The following is a 6,425-nucleotide window of genomic DNA, read 5'->3' as shown; positions in this document are numbered from 1 at the left end:
TCTCTCTCTGCTAATCCCACTTTCCCAGTGAGATTCCCCAACCCCAGAGGCAACTATTTTCAAATTTCTGTCTATTCTGGCAGTTACTCCTATCTACATTTATAGATAATATATAAACTGCCATCCTTCAAGTTATCAAGTTTCAGTTATTACTTACTGGCTTCCTGTCATGATAAATGAGGGCTTTGTGGNCTATCTACATTTATAGATAATATATAAACTGCCATCCTTCAAGTTATCAAGTTTCAGTTATTACTTACTGGCTTCCTGTCATGATAAATGAGGGCTTTGTGCTCTTGTGTGATTTTCTTCTCTGCTTCTGCTCCCTTATCCTTCCAATACAGTTATATTACAATTTTTGGATATATGTCTGTTTGACATTTACATTATTATATCCAATCAATTATTTGCAGCTAAGCATAGTAGTGTACTCTTTCTGATGGACTTTTTGGGTTTTTTTTCCTGAAGTTAATACTTGATTTGTTTTTACATTTGCTTTATTTTCTTTGTGGCTAGTGCAGTGCCATGCTCATAAATGTTTGGATCCCCCTCCCTGAAAAAAAAAGCCCTGATTTGTATTGTTTGCATTTGTTTGTATTGCATTTGACTTTTCATTTCCAATTACCAGTGTGAAGTCACTGAACAAGTTGTGGGGAAAAGATGTGCATTGTTGGTTCTCCTGTACCACTGAGCTGTTACTAACGTTCTCATACCTGCTAATGGTCCACACTGGGATTTCAAAATTAAGTTTTCCTCTTCTTCTGTTATATTTTTAAAACAATTTTGTCTCATCAAAGGACTTACTGGCTCTGGATCTTTTGAACTCTGAATGTTTCAATAGGCCTTGGGGACTCTTCTCTGTGTATACTTACACTTAACAGAAGGAAGGGATTTTGGAGTTCTGTCCGAGGTATACAGGGCCCTGGCCAGAGAAGATGAGGCCAAAGTTACACAATCTAGTGGTGCTGTCTTGCTGGAGGAGGGACAAGGCTATTGCTGAACAGGAGTCACGGTGAAGCTATGGTGGTCTCATGCCAGGCATGTCCCTGCGAGGCTGGCCGTCAGGGTTCTTTTTGAGGCCAGTTGCTTGAGCGCCTAGTCAGCTGGGGCCCTGCTCCATTTCCCTAACTGGCGTTGACTACTTATGTTTGGCGCTTCTGCAATGCCTGGCACCGTGCATGCCAAGCAAGGGCTGGGATAGCATATTTTGGCCCGCTGCTTGCAGAACTTGTTCATAGAGTTGAAAGTTGGCCTCCTCTGAAAGCTGGGGCCTTGACCTCACCTCCAGGCTCTGCTCCTGTGGACCTGGGAGATATGTGAGTTAGGTCAGTGTTCTGGTTTCCTGCCGAAACCGGCATGTGAGCCATCGCCATCAGCATCTCTCCATTAACTAGGGCAGTGCAGTGACAACTGGTCTTGGAATGCTTTGTGGCAATGCCAGCTTTAACTTGACCTGCCATCATCCAAGTGTGGGCTGGTGGTGTGCACCACCACACCTCAGGCGGGTCATCCTAAGCAGGTCCCATCCACTTTCTGGCCGAATGGTTTTTCCTTCTCTTGGATTAGATTCGTTCATGGGCAAGATCGTGCAGCCCTCCATTCTGCAATAAATCTTACTAAAAGACTTCAAAATTCTGGTTCATTGATGGTCTTCCCCTTTCCCCAACTCCCCCAGTGTTCAGGGGTGAAACAGACTTTTTCTTTTCTCTTGTTCATTTCCATGGGAGTTGGGCAGGGATGTTCATTGACTTGGCTTCAATCACTGTTTAAACAGGAAGTCCCAACATGGCACCTCAATTGCAGTCATTCTGGGTTTATGTGCAACAACGATGCTGCCCTTTTGGACTGCAGGGGAAAGTCTCCTTAAGAAAGTACTGTGATCTGGCAACCAAGGCTCGAGCAGCTTGAACGCTCCTGTGTCGATTGTGGGGCGGCAGGTCGGCTTTCTGGAAAGGTCTGCAGAGTTAATGTAGTTAGTGGTAGTTGGAAGGCATAGGTGGGGGAAAGCTGTGAAAATACTTTGTTTCTTTTTAAAGGCAAGATGAGATTCCTGAAGGAGGGGATGCTCAGTTGTTACTATCTTGAGTGTGTATTGTTGAATCATGTTCCTGGATTTGTGACAAACCTGTTTCAGTACGGCTGTGAAAGTCAGACATGATCATTTTAAGAAATGAAGTTTAAGCTTCTCTAAGCAGGCTTTTGTCGAAGGGTGGTCTGTGGGTCTGGGGCCATGGAATTCTGGGCAGGAGGGGCTTCTTCAGAACGCAGTGGGATCTTGCTCCAGACCTGCTGAATTAGCGTAGAGGTGAGACCCGGAAACTGGCATTTTACATCGGCATACTCCCCCCCACCCCCCTGCCAGGGATTCTGTACAGCCCTAGTCGGGGAGCCACTGGTCTCCATCCTTGGCCCTTGTTGGGGGTTGCTATTCTCTGCAGACTTTGGTTTTTCTTTGTCTTTGCTTAAGCAGCTGTCTGATGTAAACGTTGGTGGAATTTCTCCCCGCGTTATCATTCATTCCTGCCCTNTGGTGGAATTTCTCCCCACGTTATCATTCATTCCTGCCCTTTTTGTTTTAAACTCCAGGATGAGAATTATTGAATTTCCTGAGTTGCTTTGCATTTCTGGATTCCTAACTCTGAACTTTTGATTTTTTTTCCCCCACAGAGCTGAGAAAACAGAAGTCCTCAGTGAAGATCTGTTACAGGTAATAAAATAAAAATCTTTTTTAAGTGCTTTGTTTAAAGAGGAAAACCAAACCAAACCTCATAGGTGAGAACTGAAGCGGATGTTGGTATGTACGTATGTATGTATTCTTTGAAACAGAATGAAATTGATCAGCGTGGTTCTGAGCAGGAAGGAAAAGCAGTTGGGTTGCATGGTGATAAAAAGGGGATCTGAAACTTTGTTGTCATGTTAGGAAGTTCAAATGGGGCTAGTCCTGCTTTCAAGCGCCAGGTATTGGGGTGGGGTGGGTGGGGGAGGGGTCTGGCTGGCCCAGCCAGTCCACTGGCACTGTGGCCTGGTCATGGGTCCTGGGCAGGCTGAGGGACTGTTGTTCGCTGCTGGGATGGCATCCTTGATGGGACAGGCCCTGCCAGCTGCAGTAGAGGGCCCCATTGGCTCCAATCTAGAGTTTCGACTTCTCCTTCCCTCTCACGCTATTTTTCTGCAGTTCTGGGCTGAGCTGGGTCCCAAGGGATTTAGAGTCTCGGTGACAGTGACCAGATCTGGCAGAACCACTCTGAGGCCCTGAGATGGCCTGTCATCCACCTGGACTCCTTTTCCTCTCTGTAGGGAGGGCTGTTTCCTGTGGGGACCTCTGGCAGGGCCACTGCGCTTCATCTCAACAGGCTTCCCGAACTTTGGGGCTGGGAGTTTTTCCCAGAAGGCTTGGGACCCTTTATACACATCCCTTCACTCAGCCTCAGCCCCCTCCATCCACGCCACCCCAGAGCTCACCAGGAAGGACAGAGCCCCTCCTGCACTGAGGTTTCTCTGAAGCCTCCTCGCTCGTGTCATTTCCATGACCCCCGGCAGGTGTGTGCACCTGACCCCAGAAGACCAAAGATCTGCTCCCAGGTGATTCTCCATCTCTCCCTAGGGAGAGAAGGAGCTGGCATTGTTGAGAAGAATGTTGCTTGTACCACCCCGTGTCAGAACATCCTTCTAAATTATGACAGGCAGCCGCAGGTACAAGATTTTAAGAGCCCCCCCCCTTTTTTAAAGGACCAGAAGTTTTTATTAAGGTTTAGAAAGGTTTCCCCCCCCAGATTTATTAGACAATCATACTCTTAATAATATTTCCTCATTGGCTTTTCCCATGTATTTCAACTTCGTTTTCAGACTTCCAGCAATGTTATTCAGTCTTAGTTAACCTTTAACTAGACTGGGTTTTCATGTCCGTGTTCTGTCTCCCACATCCCACACCAGTGACATACACGATCTCATTGAATCCTTGAAGCCCCAAGATGCAGCCAGAGGGCCTTGCTGGCAGTTTGAGCACGGCAGAGTTCCTGCGGAAGGCAGAGGCAGCAACTGACTGCGTTTGTCCCTTTGCCCAAACATGCACTGGGGCCCCAAGAGTTCGCCAGTTTCTAGAAACGCCTCATTCCATGACACGGATAGGTATTCCACATCTGCCGTCATTGCTACAGATGTTTCCCCCCTTCTCTGACTATAAAGAAGGAGTGGATTCTGGAGCCTCCCTACCCTGTTCTGCCCTTGACTCGCTCTTTGGCCTCAGGAATTTACTGAACCTCCCTGTGCCTCAGTTTCCCCTTCTCTAAAATGAGGATAATGGCTGTGTCCACCCCATCGGGTTAGTAGCAGGAGTTAATGGGTTAAACAGGAGAGCAGGAGGGATGGAGAGATTTGCTTGTTTGTTTGTTTGTTTGTTTGTTTCCAGTGTGAAACTTCCCTTAACTCACTCTTGTGTCCTCCTGCCTCTTAGATCAGTTCAAGAGGCTCTATTTTGCCTCTCGTTTTTTGCTTGGAGTTCATTTTGCTCCTGTGGAGATTCCCTGGGAGGCCGTGAATCCTGGGAGGGCGAGAACCACAACTTATTTACCGTTGTTTTCTAATACCTTGCACGGGGACTTGATACATACTTGTTCTTTCAACAAATAGGACACGAACGCCTTCTATTCGCGAACCAGACAGTGTTCCGGGCACTGGGGAGAAATCAGTGAGCAAAACAGACCAAGGCCCCCATCCCTGTGGACTTGACAATTTTCTAGTGGAAATCAGAATCAAAGTGAAATGGAGTTTGGGGGGTGGGGGTTGTTTTTGTTTGGTTTTGGTTTTGGTTTTGCCTGTTTTTGTGGCAAATAAAGAGTGCATATTAGTTTTTCCATGTTTTAAAATCTGGTCATTGTAGGATTAGGGGGAGTTGATGCAGCATCTGGTCCTTATATGCCTGTCAGATCAGGGTCCTGGTGGTCGGGCCTTGTGCTGGGGCAGTGAGGACCTTTGAGAAAGAAGCACAGGACCATATCGTCGGGTAAAACATTGTGGGGTAAAAATGCATTCTGCTCTGAATTTGCTGATTTTTCTTCAAAATAGAAAGCATCCCTAAGGGGCTGTGCTTGGTCTTAATGAGGCATCAGAATGCACATTTTTGGCGTTCCTTCCCGTGAAAAGCAGCTTTCTTTGCCGTAAACAGCCATATCCCAGCAATAATATTTCGGGAAGCTAAATCGTGATGCATGGGTCCCCTGAGTCAGTGTTTCTTACTGTTGGCTATCCCTTCTGCTGTAGAGGTTTACTCAAAGCAAAACAAAAACAAAGCCAACAACCCATCCTAAACCCAATAAGGAATTATTTTGAGGACACTGACCTTGAGTGGAAATCATGGAACATTGATTTTGATCCCTCGGCCCGATGTCTTGTGTGCGGGAGGTCGCTTCTGAACGTCCCTGTGGTGTTTCCCACTTGGCAGCGGGGCTGGGCCTCAGGTGTTCCTTGGCACTCCTGCAGGCTGGGGCTGGGGCTTTGCTGGGACTGTGGTGCCAGCTCGGCTGCCACCACTCTTTCTGACGGCAGGTTTTAGTCCGGACTCCGCACCTTCCCTGCACGCAGACTTAGCCCTTGAGGGAAGGAAGCCCCTCAATGTAAGGGAGGGGGCTCTTTTGCCCACTGGGGGGATGTTTGACAATGTGTGGCAACATGTTCAGTTGTCACACCTCAGGGAATGGGGTGCTGCTGGCATCTGGTAGGTAGAGGCCAGAGATGAGGCTAAACACCATAGTGCAGAGGACAGCCCCCCACACCCAGAATTATCTGGCCCCAAATGTTAATAATGAGAACCCCTGGTGTAAGTGAATGGGGACCATTTCCACGTACACCCAAGAGCTACACACTTAGACCACGGGATGCTTTTTCTGCCTACGTGCCAGTACCACATAGGAAGAGGCTGGTCCTGTTCTTCAGCCCTTGCAAAAGGCTCGTTTGTCTCTATTTTGTCAGATCGAGCGGCGCCTGGACACGGTTCGGTCAATGTGCCACCATTCGCACAAGCGTGTGATGGCATGTTTCCAGGGCCAGCATGGCACCGACACTGAAAGAAGATACGTGAGTAGTGGGTGTGACTCGGGGGCCGTCGTTCTGGTGTCTCTGTGAGGCTCTGCGCCCTGCCCTGCGGTCCCTTGGTTTTTCTCAAGCAGGAACAGTGGCATGGCCTGCAGATTTGTACCTTCTGTTGCCATTTACTCTCGTGCCACCTGCCTGACCAGAACATTCTTTTGTGCGTTAAGACATTGCAGAGCTGAAAGCCCTGCTCACACTGAATTTTCTCGAGGTGCTTTTAAAGACTCAGTGAGCCATTTGTCATTGATAAGATAATGGAGATGTCTGTTAGGAATGCTTTGGTGACAAAAAAGCTGAAAGGCTGTCTTAAAGGGACTTAGAAAATGGACATAATTTAT

At 47.6% G+C, this 6,425-nt stretch overlaps 1 long non-coding RNA gene across 1 annotated transcript; it reads left to right on the top strand.

The window, feature by feature from the left end:
* The first annotated feature begins 2,564 nt into the window (after positions 1-2,564).
* Positions 2,565-6,072, top strand: LOC117797744. Its single transcript, XR_004622676.1, has 2 exons — positions 2,565-2,707; positions 5,968-6,072. It is a non-coding gene; the product is annotated as an uncharacterized LOC117797744 (long non-coding RNA).
* The last annotated feature ends 353 nt before the right edge of the window (positions 6,073-6,425 follow it).

The sequence above is a fragment of the Ailuropoda melanoleuca genome, unplaced genomic scaffold (assembly GCF_002007445.2).
Source record: "Ailuropoda melanoleuca isolate Jingjing unplaced genomic scaffold, ASM200744v2 unplaced-scaffold1173, whole genome shotgun sequence".
NCBI lineage: Eukaryota > Metazoa > Chordata > Mammalia > Carnivora > Ursidae > Ailuropoda > Ailuropoda melanoleuca.
This window is presented reverse-complemented; position numbering and strand designations above follow the sequence as displayed.